Here is a 19,053-nt window from a genome sequence, read left to right on the forward strand (position 1 = left end):
AGAGACAGAGAGAGAGAGAGAGAGAGAGAGAGAGAGAGACAGAGAGAGAGAGAGACAGAGAGAGAGAGAGAGAGAGAGAGAGAGAGAGAGAGAGAGAGAGAGAGAGAGAGAGAGAGAGAGAGAGAGAGAGAGAGAGAGAGAGAGAGAGAGAGAGAGAGAGAGAGAGAGAGGTCAAACATGTGGGTGGTTTATTCATGGGTGGTTACAGTAGTTACTTTTTATTTTAACCTTTCCTAAATCAGAATTTGAAGGTGTGCCTTTAGTCTCAAGCCTGCAATTTTGGAACTGCCAAGCAATTGAAGCTCAAATGTGCACTGATCTTTTCTCCCTGTGAGTTTTCTTTGCAAATCCCAGACAAAAGCTAATTCATTATTCACAGGCGAACCTATGCAAGAGAAGCCCAATAATGGCATCTTATTCCAAGGATAAAGCAGTTTGCTGGGGGATTGAGGGAGACTAGGGGATCCAAAGTTGGCTCTTCCAACAGCCTGATAAGCTCTTAGAAGGTTCTTAATCAAGGGTATGGACAATCCAAGGTGACTGTGTAGTTCTACGACTTTGTTTTCTTGCTAAATGCTGGAACTCTAATCAGCATCGGTGTGGTCTTTAAAATTATTTGGAAGTGAGCTTTTAAATGCCCAGGTATGTCTAGGAATGTCTAGAAGGAAAGCAACTTAAGAGAATGATGTGGGGACTATTGTGCTGTGATCCATTCAGTCTTCTCCTTTCCAGGCTAGTCTCAAGAAGCTCAGAGTAAACAGGAACCCTCCTGAGCAATTATTTCTTGCTAAATGCAATGGGATTTTTAGTCCCAATGAATCTTTAAAAAATCACACTACATAGAGGCAATCCAAGTCAAGTAGAAAGAAGGAATTATAAAAGTCTTGCAATTTTTCCTAAAGTCTATGTGTAATTTACATGTGGTGTGGTGGAAAATATTCTGATTTTCATGTCTGAGGATTTGGGTTCAAATGTTATTTCTGATGCTTACCATGTGTATGATTATGGATAAATCACGAAGCCTCCTGGTGTCTCAATTTACTCATTCAGAAAACAGAGGAAGGGGAAGAGGTGCTAGACTCGTTGGACTATGAGGCCCCTTCCGAATCTAAATGTATGGTTAATTTTTGGTTTTGCTCCATGGTAGATACAGTGCTGGAGTTGGAGTCGGAAACCCAGGTTCTAATCTAGCCTCTGACTTTTGATAGCTTGGGGACTAGTCACTCAATTTATCTGAGTCTCAGTTTCCTGATCTATAAAACTGATATAACAACACATAGACTACTCTGAAAGAATTGTTATGGGAATAAAATAATATAGTGTTTGCCGAGCAGCATGTGTGTGTCAGTTATTATGGAAAAGGCAAGTAGCAATATGGAATGTTGGCTTAGGAAACATGAAGACCTGTGCTGAAGGTCTGCCATCTGATACAAACTAGCTATGTAACCAGCTGTGACTGTATACATTTGTTGCTGTTCAATCCATCCTACTCTTTGGGACCCTATTTGGGTTTTTTTTTTGTTTGGTTGGTTTTTTTTGGCAAAGATACTAGAGTGGTTTCCTCATTTTCTTCTCCAACTTATTTTTCAGATAAGGAAACAGAGGCAAACAAGATTAAGTGACTTGCCCAGGGTCACCCAGCTACTAGGTATCTGAGACTGAATTTGAACTCAGGTCTGCTTGACTTTAAGCCCAACCCTCAACACTATGCCTCCTAGCTGCCCCATGACTGTTTAAGAAGGGTTCAAATGCCATCTTTGATGTCTTCTGGTGAAGACCTGTGTGAACTGGATCAAGTCTCTTGTCTCCTTGGGCCTCAATTTCCTCATTTACAAAATGAGGAGGCTGGATCATATAGCCCTTGAGATCCCTTCTAGCTCTACCTTTATAATCTTTGAGGATTTAAGTTGCCTAAAAGCACTGTGGGAAGAGTTTCCACACAGGGAGTTGCCTAGTCACTGATAAGTCTGAGCTCACACTTCCCCATGTGAATGCATGAAAATAAAGGAGACTCTAGGGCATTACTGTTCACCTAACATAAGGATTTCTTTAGTTAAAGGAGAATTCACTTAATCCTTCTGCCTATATCTGTAATCTATGTAATATAAATCACTGAAGTTTAGATGCTAGTGTCTATGGTAATAAGCTAGTAAGCTGACAAAACAGCAAGATTATCTTTAAATATCTGTTGTTGAGTTCTGTTTGTGAGGGTGGTGAGCTTAGGCTTTTTGTCAACAAATATGTGGAGTCAAAGTGTTGGAAATAGAAAATAGCACTCAGTCATATTTTCCAAAACCCTCATCCCCTATTACATTTATGTAATATTTTTCCTGCCACGGAGTTATCAGAAAGGAAAAAAAAAATCCTGGTATTCATACAGTCTGAAGTCTCACCTGGCCAACTTTGGCCCCAAGTGCACTAAGCATCTTATCCCTTACTGTACATGACAGCTAAAAACAGCACTGTGCTTGTAAACCTCTAACAACCAGTTCTCCATGAGGGAAAGTATGGCGCACTTTTAAGCCTAATCTGTATAACCAATAGTTTTCCATCACTTTCTAAAGTCTAGAAATCAACAAAAACACTAAATCAAGCCCTGATTTGTAGCATTTGCTGATTTCCAAGGTATAAATAATCACACTAAACATCTCAATAGCCAATATGAACTGGGTCCAGGGCACCACTCTATGGCACTCCACAAATTCTTATTGTACTGAATCAAATCACCTGCATTCCAAATAAGAATTTTAAATTCTTTTTTGACATCTTTAGCTTTTAGAAGGTATGTAAGGTATATAATCATAGATAAGCACCTCTTCTATGGCAAAGACTAGGAGCTTATGAATCTTCTCCACTGGGGAGATATTATGTTTACAAATCATATGTATATAATAGGAATGTGAGAATTCCAGAGGGGTGTGTGTGTGTCTGTGTGTCTGTGTGTATGTGTGTGTGTCTCTGTGTGAATTAACCTTCCCCATTCCCTTTCTTCCTACCCAATCTGAAAACGAATTAAGTTCTTTGTGATAGAGTGACCAGGATCCAGAAATTCAATTTAGTTTTTATTAAATGCCTACTATATGCCAGGCACTATGCTAAGAGCTAGAGCTCTTGAAAAAGAGGCAAGAGCCCATAGACTTAGATTCTGTCCAGTTACAGGGGCCATGTGGGAGAGACCCTTGTCAGATTCATTTAGGAACCTTCACAGCTAACTCTCTTCAAGGTATCCTCCCCTCTTGATCCTATCAGGGAAATGTTTAAGTACGTGGACATCCACATTCCTAGTAACAAAGTCCTTCCAAGGTCTTATGACCTGGAGAAGCCCCATTTACACTTGCATCGCTGCCCAATTGTAACGATTTTAGGATCTGGAATGCTACTTGAGACTGAAGAGCTAGGGCAAGAGGAAGAAAAAGGGAGAAGATAAGAATAAAGGTAGCCAACAAGGAGGGTCACAAAGATAGCCCTTCTGGTTATGTGAAAGCCACATGAAGATACAAGTGGTTCCCTATTTGTGTTTTCAACATTTTTGTTTCCCTGAAATCAAAGTTCTACAAGCCCAGCTACCAAGATTAGGACTGAGTTAGTTTAAAATGTGTTTATCCTTCCTAATTCTAATGGTCATTAAATGTAAAATATCTACAAAGTTGCTGCCCAAAGACTTTTCTATTTCTTGATTCATCAAATTAATTATTTAAAATCTGGCTGAATACTCTAAGCCTCTTGGGGCACAGACACAGAAAAGTCAACAGTAGGGGTGAATAGGAAAGCCAAGCTAAACCAATGGGGCAGTGGGCACCGCACATGAGCTGTAACTGCATCAGAACCAGAGTAGCTGAAGTCTTTGGGCTTAAGTATCTGGAGAGATTGTTCCACTGTGGAACAACTCCTTACCTGTCCTTAATGAATCATGACGGCAATGATGCTGATCACACCTTCTCATCTCATGGAAGGATAAATTCAGAAGGCAAAATCCTCCCCAAACCATAATAAGTATGGACAAGGAGTGTTATTCCATTGGTAAGATTCCTGCCCTTAGTCCTCAAAGTACAGCGCTGGGTACAGATTGTGTTTAGAAGACTGCTTAGTGCTTACAGTACAATAGCTTTGTTTTCCCCTTGGGGTTACCAGAAGGAGTCACTTCTGCCTCTTACTCTTCAGTGGAAACTTTCTCAGGACTGTGGCTTCTTGTTCACTGGCTGAGTATTGGGAATTGCCAGTCCCAATAGGGTTTTCCTCAATACTATAAGATTTAGTAAACCAATCATATTTTTTTCATCTAGTAACTTCTTATATGCTGCATATGTTGTTATCTTCTATATTGACACTTGGCTATTTGACATCTCATTCATTCTGTACATATTTTAAGGACAGTTGGAATTCTTAGGATCACAGGATTTAAACCTCAAACAGACTTCAGAGATCATCTAGTCAAGCTCCTCATGTTATAGATAAATAAATTGAGACATAGAGAATAAAAACAGTTGACATTCTTACAGTTTTTTAAGGTTTATAAGGAACTGTGAAAATATATCATCTCATTTTATCATTACAATGACATTGCGAGGTAGATACTACAGGTATTAGAATCTCACCTATCCAATTTTGGGGTAGCCAGGTGGCTCAGTGGATAGAATGCTCAACCTGCAGTCAGGAAGACTTATCTTCCTGAGTTCAAATCCGGCCTTAGACACTTAATAGCTGCGTGACCCTGGGCAAGTCACCTAGCCCAGTTTGTCTCTGTTTCCTCATCTGTAAAATGAGCTGGAGAAGAAAATGGCAAACCACTCCAGTATCTCTGCCAAGAAAACCCCAAATGGGGTCACAAAGAGTCAAACATAACCAAACAACCACCCAATTTTTATTGATAGGTAATGAAAATGAAGGTAGAAGTCACTTGCCTATAGTTAACACAGCTAGAAAATGACATGTTATGGTCAATTTTCAATGGCTGTGCTACTAGAAAACAATGTCATCATTACATACTTAGAAAAAGACAAGATTTGATTCCAGGCCTCTCCTGACTCTAGGCCCATTGCTCTTTCTACCACACACTACAATGCCCCCCCCCCTAAAGCTGTAACTAAAAAGATCAACCCTGTTAATTCATTTTTCCTGATTTTCACTTCAGAATCTTATGTGATGGACTCTAGAATGGACTACCATAATGAAATCAGGCCTTTTTTCAGGATCTAAGAATTATAACTAACCACCTTAACATGAGATCAGATGAAAATGATGGCATCACCTAAAGACACTCAGAATCTGTATTTATTTTGAGACTCTGGTGGGTCAATGCCCCCCATCTTCAAAAATAACCACGTTTATTGCTAGACTACACTTTAAAAATTAACATTTAAAAATGGCAGGTGGCTATCTGGGTCATTTGGGAATGGATAACAAGCAACATGAATTTTATCAGACTGTGAAGGGAAAGGTATGTGTACAGATCTAGAATCAAGGTCTGTCAATTTTCTCTTCTATCTTTTTGGTAAATTTTAATATTTGTTTTAAACAAATACAAAATGAGAAAAGAAAAAAAATTGCCACATACACAGCAGAACATGAGAGTAGTCAATGCCCACTTTTTTGTTGCTTCCTTGTTGTTGTTTTTTGATCTCTGCTGTGTACTTTTAACTTTATTTTCCCCCTCCCCCCCAAGAAGTCTACAACTAAGAATGGATACACACACACACATATATATACACATAGATATCTATAAAATAAAACTATATAAATATATACGTTCATGTACATATGTTAGACTGTACTATGTTTATTTCCACCTGTATTCTGTTTCTCTGAAGATAGATGGCATCTTCCTTCATAAGTGTCTTTCCATGTTTTGCTAAATCAACCAGCATATCATTTCCTATACCACAACAATATTCCAACCCAATTACATCCTATCTGAGAGATTGTCTATGAAAAATTTTTCCCCAATTTTCTGCATTCCTTCTATTTTTGGATAAACAGATTTCATTTATACAAGATGATTTTACCTTATAACAATTGAATTTCTCCATTCTACACTTGTACAATGCTCTCTCCTTATAATATAGTTTAAAGTTTGATACTGCTGAATCTACTTTCTTTACATCTTTCCCGTTGGTTTCTTTGAAGTTCCTGATCTTTTCTTCTTCCAAATAAATTTTGTTATTATTTTTTCCAACTAACTCAGTAAGATAATTTTAAAAGCAATTTAACTGGGGTGACATTCAATAAATAGATTACTTAGGTAAAATTGTCATTTTAAAAATTATATTGGCTTTACCTACCCATGAACAACAAATATTACTTCAATTATTCAGATCTGACTCTATTTGTATAAAAAATGTTTTACATTTATGTTGAGATAGTTTCTATGTTTGTTTTGGCAGGTATACTCTCAGGTGTTTTATACTGTCTAGTTATTTTAAATGGTCTAAATAAAACAATGCTGAATAATATTTCTGACACATAGTATAGTTTCTCTATTTTTCCCTGTTGATTAAATCTATTTTAACTTTAACTTTGTCTGAGATCATGATTGTTGCCTCTGCTTTTTTACATAATAAATTCTACTCCTGTCCTTTATTTTATCTTTGTGTGTAAATCTTACTTTGATAATATTTCCTAAAAGCAACATATTGCCAAATTCAAAATTTTAATCTGTGATCCATTTCTGTTTTATGGATGAATTCATCCCATTCACATTCCAAGCTACAATTACTTGTGTATTTCCTCCTTCCTATTTTTCCTCACTCCTCTGCTTTACTTTTACCCACTATCTCGCCCTCCTACTCCTTAACCTACCGATCCCTACAAGAGTCCTTTCATTATACTCTCCCCCACCCTATCCCTTTGCACTCTTATTTCTTTCTGAATTTAGAAGACTTCTATTCCCTTCTAGATATAGATGTTACTCCCTCTTTAAGTCATTCCCAATGAAAGTAAGGTTGCAGTGCTACCTACCCCCCCCCACTAGCTTCTTCTATATCCATTTTTCTTTTTATCCCTAATTTTATATGAGATAACTAATCTTTTTATCTCTCCTTACACAGTTTTATTTTTTTAGAATCACTCACCATACTCAAGCTTAGTCCAAGACTTTTTTCAAATCACTCAAATAATGATGACAGTCATAAGAGTACTGCTGGTGTTTTCACATATAAAAAGTAAATAATTTGACCTTGTTGAGTCCCTTATAATTGGTCTTTGAGGTTTCTCGTGAATGCATGGAGGGCAGGTAGTACTATAATCCTGCACTGTACCTCCATGATATCTAAATTGTTTTTTTCTCTTGTTGCTTCCAATATTTTCTACTTAACCTGGGAGCTTTGAAAGTTGGCTATAATATTCCTGTAAGTTTTCCTCCTGGCATCGCTTTCAGGTGGTGATTGATGGATTATTTTTTCTATTTCTGCTGGCCTTCTTATTCTAGAACTTCAGATAAATTTTCCTTGATAATTTTCTTGTGATATTGCATCAAAAGTTTTTTTAATCATAATTTTTAGGTAGTCCAATTATTTTTATATTATTTCTCCTCAATCTGTTTTCTAGCTCAGTTTTTTCTGATGAGATGTTTTATTTCTATTTTTTCATTCTTTTGATTTTGTCTTATGATTTTTTGGTATCTTAGAATGTCAAGAGCTTCCCCTTGATCAATTCTAGTTTTCAAGGAATTATTTTCTTCCTTAAGTTTTTGATTCTCTATTTCAAGTTGGTTGACTTTTTTTCCATAATTTTCTTTATTTTCTTGTATTGTTCTTATTTTTTCTAATTTTTTCTCAATCTCTCTTATTTGATTTTTAAAATGCCTTTTAAGTTCTTCCAAGAACTGTTTGTGTGTTTTGGACCGTTTGATGTCTCATTGAAAAAGGAGTGGCCTTTTTAGCTCCATAACCTAGATCTTCTTTATCCCTATAGTAACTATCTATGGTTGGGTTCTTTCTCCTTTGCTTACTCATCTTTATTTATTTGTTTTGTTTTGTTTTTGTCAGCTATCAAGTTCTAGTCCAGAGACATGGGGAATGATGCCCCAAGCCTCAGGTCCTTCTTTCTATCATTTTCTGAGGTCTGTCTCAGGGCCCAAACTTGGGCTCTCCTCTCCACTCCTAAGCCATAGCTAGGGCCCCCAGCCACACTGTGCCACAAATGATCTTGCTCCCTGAATTCCCTCTGGTGGCTGCAAACCACAGCTGTCCTCTTTGCCCTGGAACTGAAACCAAGGACTCTGCTCTCCTACAAGTGCCTGGAGCCAGCAAAGGCCTGACCCTCTGCTACTGCACTCACCAGGTGTGTGCTATCTCCTCCTCCAAGCAGCTACAGCCTGGATGGATCTGGTCAGCACAGCTGTGCTTGGTGTCCCTCTACAGTGGAAGATCCCTCAATCTGTTCCTACTTAAGCCATCAAATCCTGACATTGTCCATAAGATGAAAGTTTCTAAAGCTGAGGCTGCCTCTCAACCCACTTGACCCCAGGGCTTGCTGTTGGTTGATTTTGCAAAGTTGACCTGGAGCTGTTTGCACTTCACTCAGGCAGAATGCACTTCACTCAGGCAGAACCCCCACACTTGGCAGTTGGGTCTTTCCAGGCATTGTCTCACCTCGTCTTAGGAGGACAACTGCTTTACCCTGTATTTATTTCTGCTTCTCTGAGTTGATGCTCCCTGTTTTGTAATGGGGGAAATTTGGAGAACTGAAAGTTTTCTGACCTACTCTACCATCTTCCCACAATCCTCTCCAGTCTGTTGATTTTCAAATGGCAATATATCTTCTACTCAGCACTTTGACAGTTCAAAAGATAAAATTCACGAAGATACCTCCTATACTAATGCTAATCACGATGTGCCACATACACCTTAATAAATGGTTTCATGGTAGCTCATCTTCTGGCTTTCCACATATACATAGGATGATCATCAGAAGAAAGCTGTATGTCTATTGCCAGGTTCATATTTCAAGCATTTCTGGTTTGGTAGGACCTTGAAGAGTTCATATTGTAACACCATATCCTTAGAGAATCCAAGAGCATATAGGACAAGATAATATATCAGAGAAGGAATTTAATGGAGCTATCCCAAAAAAGAAAAAGGCAACCTTTTAGGAGATTGAATCTCTTATTACCAGCGATTTTCAGGCAGAAGATGGAAGAGTATTTGTTGGGGATTCATCATTTGGAAAGGGGTTGGACTAGGGACCAGGTGATCTCAGAAGATCCTTTTAAGATTCAATAACCCTATGATGGTGAATAGTCTAGTTTGGCTAGAAGTATGTGGACAGAAGTAAAGAGAAAATAGGGTAGAGTAAGATTCTAATGTGATAACTCCCCTCTTCTAGTAGAATGCAAACTCCTGGAAGGCAGGGGTTCCTTTTTGTTTTATCAAAACATCCCCATTTCCAGCATAATTATCTGCACTTGGTGGGCATTTTATCATATTCTGAATTAAACTGAGAACCAATAATTATATATTACTTTTTAGGGAATAGGGAACCATTGAAGGTCTTGGAGTATAGGATTGAGGTGATGAGTAATTTTCTGCATATGTGCTGTAACTGTATTAGAGTCAGATTAGCTGAAATCTCTGTTCTCAGATATCTAGAGAGATTGCTTCACTGTAGAACAATCTCTTACCTGACTTCCTTCTCATTGTCAATGAAGTAGCTTCAGTAGTATATGATGGCAATGATGTTGATCACACCTAATCACTCACATTAGGAAAATCACTTTGGTAACACGTATAGGATAAATTGCAGAGAAGAGACTGGAGAAAGGAATAGCATTTAGGAAGATAATTGATACATAATATTTCAGGCAAGAGGTGATGATTCCCAAATCAAGGATGGAGTCTTCTTGGACTTGTTTGAGAAGGTGGAATGTTCCTGGAATCTATTTAAACAAAGAAAAACACAGCTGCGAAACAGATGCTTCAGTTTGAAACCTAATTTGAATTCAAACTTGCTAACTATAGATGGACAAATTCCTTGCTTTTCCCCACATTTTTCCCCCATGTTCCCAAGATAGAGGTTAAATAATCAATTAATTAATTATGGGACATTTATAAGGTGCCTACTATGTTCTAGGTAGTCACTGTGTTCAGCACTGGTAACAAAAAGACAAAAATGAAAAAAAACCTATGGTCTAATAGCCAACAAGGAGGGTCACAAAGATAACCAAGCTGATTATATGAAAGCTACATGAACATACAAGCATTCCCTCTTTGTGTTTTCAACATTCTTATATTTTGTTTCCCTAAAATTGCAGTTTCTCAAGTCCAGTTACCAAAATTAGGACTGAGCTAGTTTAAAATTTGTTTAGGTTGAATTAAGTTAAAATAGAAAAAAGAAAGGAGGGAATAAATGTGAAAGATATAACAAAAGCAAAGATCAGCTTGGGACTGCTTGTGGAAAGGTAAGAGAAGAGTCACTAATGACACCCAGGTTTTAGTCTTGGAAAAACTAGTATGCTCATCAACAACAGAAATAGAGTGATACAGAGCAGAAACAGGCCGGGTTTGTGAGAGAGTATGATATGTTCAATTTGGGTCACAGACCTCAGTCTCTCCTTATTAACTAAGGTATAGAGGAATGGAAGGTTGGCCACTTCAGCATATGCTGAGTCTGGGCGTTTCAAAGAACTGATCATTCCATTGAGCTGACTTAATGTTTCATTACTGGGAAAACCTACATTGACAAAGTGGCTTTGGAATAAAAGTGCTTTTGTTGAGTCATCTTAGCCATGTCTGACTCTTTGTGACCCTATTTGGGGTTTTCTTTGCAAAGATACTGGAATGGTTGCCATTTCCTTCTCTAGATCATTTTACAGATGAGGAAACTGAGGCAAGCAGGGTCACACAGCTAGTAAGTGTCTGAGGCTAGATTTAAACTCAGGAAGATAGATGACTCTTTCTGACTCCAGGCATGGTGCTGTATCCTCTGTGCCAACTAGCTGTTCACACACAAGAATACGTGAATGAATAAAGCATTAGGAATAGAAATTTTACTCTACATTGCATTAGATTTAGTTCTCCTGAAGTTCAGTTCCATTCAGTTCAACAAGCATTTGGGATCTAGTATAGAGAAATCATGAACCTATCACTTTACCTCTAATACTTCTATTATTCCACCTGTAAAGTGGTGAGAATGGTCAGGATGCTGTCACTACATCCAAAACCCAGGCTATCCTGTGTTCCTTTCTCTATCTCCTACCCCATCTCCTCCCAAAACAGAAACTTAGAGAGGAGCTCAGAAGTCTGTTGACACCTTTGTTTGGGGCAACCTTCTAAAACAAGTAGGGAAGGTGCATCAATTTTCCTTTTCTAGCTCATTTCTGCCTTGAAGAGTTCCTAGTTTCAAAGAAATCAGAGATCTACTCCCTCCCCTATCCAAAGACCAATATATTTATACCATTTCTCTTATTTCTTGGGGGTATTTTATGGTTATAAAATATCAACTTTTAATTGCCGAAAATGACACTCAAAGAATAGAATTGGCATCAGGACAATGAGTTTGGTGTCCACATGATTTTGCACACCAGAAAAGATGATGATACTAAATGATATGTCATTAATACTTTAGTAATAAAGTGAAATGTTGATATTATCTAGAACAGCATTTCCTAGGGTCATGAAAATTAGGCATCAGGAAAATTTTTCTGAACACACCACAACCAAAAATTAATTAAAAATCAAATGCATAATGAATCTAAGGTGTTTCTGGAAGTGCTTGCCCATGTTACGTTGCACAACTTCACTGTATCCTTGGTTCTGAATACAAAGCATGCACACTTTGCACTTCCCTCAGACCACACAAAGCCAATGAACGTTGCCAAACCTCAAAAAGGGGTCATAATTGGAAAAAAAGTTTAAGAATCTCTAATCTAGAAAAAGAGCTCTAGTTACATTAATTTCTATCCTTCAGACTACTCTAGGTAGTGAATGAATGACTGAAAAGTATTTATTAAATATTTACCATGTACCAAGCTCTGTGCTAAGTACTGGCAAAACAAAGATAGATAGCATATAATCCCTGCTCTCAAGAAGCTTACTTACATTCCAATGGGGAGCACTGCACTATAAAATGGTGGATGGGGAAGGGAGCTATGGTCGAGGAAATCATAGAACAATAGGCAGTCCATGGACATGCCCTTTCTAGAAGCAATGATAGTGTGGGTTTGATTACATTTCTCAGAGAAAGAGATAGAAAGATGGGAATTGGGGTGTGGAAAGGCATGATTCCTTGGAGCACAATGTCTAGTGGCTTAGATAAGTCATTTTAAAAATATAGTCATTCTTAAGTCACCTATGATATTATGGAAGCTTAAAATGCTAAAATATTTATCTTAATTTAATTAGCTATAGAGAACAGAATTCATGTGAAGTTTCAATTGGGGAGATTTAGGATTGGTTGTTAAAAGGCCTATCTGAAGACGAGTGCCTTGAATACAAACAAACCATACAGCTTGAGCTCTGAGCAAAAACATTTTCTGAAAGTTAATACTGAACTTGCCCCTAAGTCTAAAACTAAGGCTGTCCTCAGGAAAGGGTGTGTGTATACCAGGGAGAAAAAAGGTAGCTGCTTCTAAATAAATAATCTATTCCATTACACCATATTGATCCTTTGCCATACCTATACAAATGATGGCATGTTTTAAATATCACAGCCGTTCTTAAAAGAGTTTAAAAACTAGACTGAGTAAATTCCTCCTTCATTTAGTTGTTTAATATAAAGCATGACAACCTTTCACCGTTAAGTCATACTGGGATTCATCTGCTGCATAGGATAACTTGAAATCTGGACCTTATCTACATACTTGCTCTGTCCCCCATTCCAGCCCTACTAGGTTGGCTCTTTTTGATACCATTAAAATTTGAGCTCCTTGAAAGTAAGGACTGATTTACTTTTCTATTTGTCTCTCCAATGTTTAGTGCTTTGTATATGGCACCACTTAAGAAATTCCTATTCTCTCTCTCTGTCTCTCTGTCTCTGTCTTTCTCTCTGTCTCTGTCTCTCTATGTCTCTCTGTCTCTTTCTCTCTCTCTCTCTTTCCCTCCTTCCCTCCCTCTCTCTCCTCTCTCTGTCTGTCTCTCCTCTCTCTGTCTGTCTCTCTCTGTCTCTGTCTCTCTGTCTCTGTTCCTCTCTTTCTCTGTCTCTCTCTTTGTGTCTTTCTATGTGGCTCTGTCTCTTTCTCTGTCTGTCTCTGTCTCTCTGTGTCTCTGTCTCTCTCGCTGTCTCTCTGTTTCTCTCTGTCTTTCTGTCTCTCTCTCTCTCTGTCTTTCTGTCTCTCTCTGTCTCTCTTTGTCTCTGTCTCTCTGTCTCTCTTTGTCTCTATCTCTCTGTCTCTCTCTCCCTCCCCCCCTCTCTCCCTTCCTTCACTTGGGATACTTCTTACCATAGACCTAGAGGTGAGATGGGTACATGATCATAACAATAAATTCAAGAATTTTTATTCCCTGATCCAAATTTGCTAAATGCATCTAGACTGTTAAAATGGAACTGAGAAGTTGTTCTTGTTGTTGAGTTGTTTCAGTTGTCTCTGACTCTTCATGAGTTCATTTGGGGTTTTCTTGCCAAAGATATTGGAGTGCTTTGTCCTTTCCTTCTTCAGCTCATTTTACAGGTGAGGAAACTGAGGTAAACAGGATTAAATGACTTGTACAGGCTCACTTAGGTAGTAAATGATTAAGGCTGGATTTGAACTCAGTTCTTCCTGACTCCAAGCCCATGCTCTATCCACTGCCCATCCCCCCCCCCCAGCTGCCCATGGTATTGAGAAGATCTGAGTTCAAATTTCTTCTCAGATGCTTTCTAGCTATGTGACCCTGGGCAAGTCTTTACATTCATTTAGGTGGTGCATTATTTAGAGTGCCAGGTCTGGAGTGAGGAAAACCTGAGTTCAAATTTGACCTTAGAAACTTACTAGCTGTATGGTCCTGGGCAAGTCCCTTAACCTCTGCATCAGCTTCCTCAACAGTAAAATGAAGATAATTATAAGACCTGTCTCACAGGGTTGTTATGAAGATCAAACGAAATAATATTCTTAAAGTTCCTGGGACACAGTAGGCACTTAATGAATGCTTATTCTCTTCCCTTCCTTTTCTTCGCATCTGTGGAATTTCAGTTTCCTCACCTGAGAAAATGAAGATAATAATGACCTACCACATAGAGTAGTGGTGAGTACCAAATGATATAACGTCACAAGGTGCTGTACAAATAAACCTTAAACCCCAGTATAGATGTGAGCTATCATCATCATCACCATCACCATCATCATCATCATCATCATTATCTTAATAGGACTACTAGAAGGAATGGAGAAACAAGACAGAGATTCAACACTCTGGACATGGTACAAGCGCTGTGTCTATACCTTGGACAGCTCCTACTAGGTAAATGGTGGTGTCCACTTAGGATTGCTTAGTCCCATGATTAGTAGATACATCAAGGATATAAGACATATGACCTACTCTGCTTTTTTTGTATGTTTGCCTTTTACCAAAATAAAATTATTAGAAAAGTAGCACTCGTACTAGCTAACTTCTTTCTTCTGCTTATTAGCTGCCTCCAGAACCTTTTAATGTCTCATAGTAATTAATGTCCCAGGTGTCATAAGTTACTCAAGTGCTGTAGTCATTCCTTTAATATCACCCTAAAAACTTCATCACTTGGTGACCAATCTTCTGGTCCTGAGTTTCTTTGTGTGAAGCCAGATTGGTCCCTGGAGGGAAAAAAAGAACAGTCATAGAGCTCATTGCTGGGCACATAGTCAAAGGTCTGCCAGGCCGGTAAGATCTACCCGAGTTTGTATCATACTGGAGTAGCCAGTAGAGTTCCAAACTCATCTCTATGCCAATTTGAAGAAAATGAATAGGACTTTAGTGGAAGAATAATTAAGGGATAAAATCAGAATTTCTAATGTTTCTCCTAAGTGGTCTATAGTTAGAAGGACCTAGCTTCTTTCCCTTTTTCTAATTGCCACAATTCTCAGTTCCAGTTCAATAATGTCTCTCCTATATTCCTAGATTCCTTAAAGACACCAAGAGGTTACTATTCAGGGATGTAATTCATTAAGGTCAGTCAACTTGAATCAACTGAAGAGTCACTTGGTACTTTCTCTTAGCTCAGAAGTTGCCAATCTGTTTTCAGTCCCTTCATCTTTTGGTTTCCTGTATCCTAAACTTCCTGAGCCCTCAATTTTATATGAGAGGAAATAAATTCTAGAGTTTATTATGCTTATAGATTCATTTCAACAGCATAATTATCTGCCCCAGATTCTATTGTCTGTCCCTTTGACAAGCTTCACATATATGGGGATATTCATAGCCTAGATTTGGGAACCTTTTTCTGGCTTGTCTTGGCTTCCCTCATCAGTCATGTTTTTTCTAACCTTTCTAGTCTGTAGAATATTGTCATTGGTTAACAAGGCAAAAAGCATCATGGGATAATATTGCACATTGAGGTCAGTGAAATTGGGCTCAAATCCTGTCTCTCTCTTCCTATGGATGTCATTGGACAGTCTCTTAATATCACTGGGTCTCAACTTCTTCATGTTTAAAATGAGTGGTTTGCAATAGATAAGATCTAAGCTCCCTTCAGATTTATAAGGGCTATTTTCTTAGAAACTCAAAATATAGTAGAAGTACAAACCTTCCAGAAGATTTCCTGAAACTCATACTTGCTGTGTGACCCTGGCCACATTACTGACCTCTCAGGTTCTCAATTTACTCTTCTATAAAATCAGGATAATAATAGCACCTACCTTACAGGATTGCTATGAGGGTGATACTTAAAGTGCTATATAAATGTGAGTCATGTGTAGTAGTAGTAGTAGTAGGAGGAGGAGGAGGAGGAGGAGGAAACTCAGGTGAGGACATTCCTTCTACCAAACAAGTTTGTATCTTTTCTGTAACATCAGTCTTAGCTTGGTATCTAGAGCAGAAGTTGAAACACTCTGCCCATGAGTGTAGCCTGAATCAGATTACAATGTATATAGGAAATATTTAACAAAATAAATAAAAACATAGTAATATCATATCTTAAAACTAAGTTGAGATGTGCCCCCACCCCCAGGGAACTTATATATGGCTCAGAGTTTCCTATTTCTATTTGAGTTTCATGCCACTGACCTAGAGCACTGAGAAGTTAGGTCATTTTCCCAGGGTCATATAGCGAGTATGTGTTTGAGATGACAATTGAACCCAGATCTCCCTGGTTTCTATTTTATTCACAATACCATGCTGCCACCACCACCATCACCATCATCATCACATCATCACCACCACTACCACCATCAACAGTCCTAAATATGGAAAAAGTGCATATTTAACTACCCACCTATCCATAAGGAAAGAAACGATAAAGTTCTAAAGGTAGATATGAGAATATGGGAAAGTAAATACTGATTTCTGAGCCAAAGCAGCAACAAACAGTCAGAGCAGGGAAATGATACCACTGTTTGCTGTTGAGCTGTGAATTGGCCAATGGTCCTTTAATGGAGTGCAACTGTAACTCTCTTAATCCTGCAATGCCCCCTGGTGATCAGAACAGTGCCCTAAGAATCCTCTTTTCCATCTTGTGTTCCTTCCCTATCTCTTTTCCTGTATCAGCTGTTGCCTTTGAAGTTCTCAGCATTGGGGGGCTGGGGATTGGGAGGAGAGGGAGGGTACCTAGTTTGGGATGAATATTTAACTTACCAACCCAAACTGGGAACTGAGAAGGCTAAGGTTCATAGGGCAGCACTAACTTTGCTTATGCTTGGAATTTCCTGTAAAAAGTAAAGTTTGATAGAATGAAGTACAGTTACCATGGCTGTTTATCATGATTCTCTTTTATGCAAGGACTCGCTGCTGAAGTTTCCTTTATGACTGGAGCTGCTCCCAGGCCCCTGAGTATAGGAGCCCACAGTGGCTATATCCAGGAGCATGATGTACTTCCCAATGGACACTATAAAGCAGGATCTGGTCAGTGGAGCTAAGTTAGTGCTGAGCACAACAGACGCCTGCCAACTGCATGGATCTGCCTTTTACTAGAAGAGGTGTTTTTAGGAGCAGCTAAACAGACAGGGAAAAACATCTCACAAGAGGGGGAAATAAAATCTCAATTCAACCACATCTATTACGCAAGTATTTACTATATGCAAGGAGCACTGTTATGTCCTGGGCATATAGAAACACAAAGGAGACAATCCCTGTCCCTGCCTGCTAGAAGCTTATATTTTGTGAAGATGCAACATGTATGTTGAAAAATAAATATGAAGTAATACAAAATAGTTCAGAGAGAGAGAGAGAGAGAGAGAGAGAGAGAGAGAGAGAGAGAGAGAGAGAGAGAGAGAGAGAGAGAGAGAGTTCAAATATAATCTTAGACTGGAAAAGGTAGATAAGGTAAATGGGAGACATATTGTAGTGGGCATTATATTCCCATGAAAGCTTTTGTATTCTTCCACAGATGAGGTAAAGGGGAAGAATTTGGAAGGCAAATCAGTGTGATGACTGGCAGTTTGATAGTCGATTATTTTGCCACATTGAGATTTTAATGTCTGCCTCCTTCAGCAAAGCATCTCATTTCCAAATAAGTTTATAAATACCTTCTTGTAGAGTTTAAAGTAGCTGCCTGAGGCCGCTGTATGTTCCTAAAACTACTTTTCCTTACACATAAACAGCCAATGAGACTCTTGTCCAGTGTGATCTCCATGGGGCTGATGCTCAGAGAATGTTGACATTGACATCAGCAGAACAAGACCAAGGCTGTCGATAAGTCTGTAGGAGACAATTTGGCAAGATGAAAAAGCTCAGGGTGTCTGGCTCCTTAAAATAAGCTCCATAACTACAGGACTGATATTTCTGGGTCCCCACCACATGCTGTAGTTGCGCTGATGTGATGCAGTGGGTTGAAAGACTCATTTCAGTTCTATTTCAACACAGTCTGCAGCTGAGTGACTAGAATAACATCTTTCTTGTTATATAGCATTTGAATATAATTGCCTTACAAAGCTGAGTTTCTAACTCTCTGTTAAATGCAGGCATGGTGGGGGCAGAATGAGAGGGTCAAGTTCTCAATCTGTGTGCATCCATAATGCTCTTATCAATAACTCACATAATTCTTTAATGTTTACAAAGTGTTTGTCCTCATGACCCTGTGAAATAGGAAGTACAATTGTTATCACCCTCATTTAACAGATGAAGCTCAAAGACTTTGAGTTTCACAGAGCAAGAAAGAAGGAAGAAAGAAACTGAGGGAGAGGAGAAGGAAGAGAGAGAAAGGAAAGAAGGAAGGAAGGAAGGAAGGAAGGAAGGAAGGAAGGAAGGAAGGAAGGAAGGAAGGAAGGAAGGAAGGAAGGAAGGAAGGAAGGAAGGAAGGAAGGAAGGAAGGAAGGAGGGAAGGAAGGAAAGCACTGGTAGCATACATGAGAGAATGGGATTTAGAAAATGTTAGACTTAGAAGGACCCAACCTTAGAAGATCAACCAGTCTAATCCCCACATCTACTAGACATAGAAATTTAAGTGACACCTGAGTTCACACAGGTAAAAAGCAGCTGGCCTGGAACTTGAAATCTGGTCTTCTGGCTCCCAGTTCCAAAGCTTCAGGCTTCAAAAACCATGAACCCAAGTCTCTTGATACCAGGTCCAGTGCTCTTTTGACTACCTCATGACTTTGATACTTTCTGCTTTATGTCCAAACAGGTTTCCATAACCTTTCTGGTCCAAAAAATATTTGTAGGTAGTGATGGATAATGGGAATAAGGGCAGAAATGAAGTTATATTTAGCAGGATCAGCATAGTGATTACTTTCTACTCCCATTAAGAAACACATTACTTCCTTTGCATGGATGAAAACACTTTTTTACAGAAAGATTAATGAAATTGTCCTTTGACCTAAAGGGAGACAATTTCAGAACTTAAAGGACAACTCCCAGGACCCTGACTGTAAGATTGGGGATTAATCCATTTTAAAAATCAATCACAAATAAGTATTTATCAAGAATAATTTCCAAAAAATGAAATGACATTTTATAGATAAGTTTACTTTATAGGTAAAATAAAAATTCAGAAGGAAAGGCCTGAAAAGGAACCACA

At 38.5% G+C, this 19,053-nt stretch overlaps 2 protein-coding genes across 3 annotated transcripts in view; one reads left to right on the forward strand and one right to left on the reverse strand.

Moving 5' to 3' along the window:
- The window catches only part of WDFY4 (WDFY family member 4), a 268,014-nt gene that overhangs the window by 80,210 nt on the left and 168,751 nt on the right, over positions 1-19,053 (reverse strand). The window lies entirely within an intron of this gene.
- Positions 1-19,053, forward strand: part of LRRC18 (leucine rich repeat containing 18) — a 35,355-nt gene that overhangs the window by 615 nt on the left and 15,687 nt on the right. The window lies entirely within an intron of this gene.

The sequence above is a fragment of the Petaurus breviceps genome, unplaced genomic scaffold (assembly GCF_028583685.1).
Source record: "Petaurus breviceps papuanus isolate PSGF00001 unplaced genomic scaffold, PetGlider_PUasm1.0 90740, whole genome shotgun sequence".
In the NCBI taxonomy this organism is placed as follows: Eukaryota; Metazoa; Chordata; class Mammalia; order Diprotodontia; family Petauridae; genus Petaurus; species Petaurus breviceps.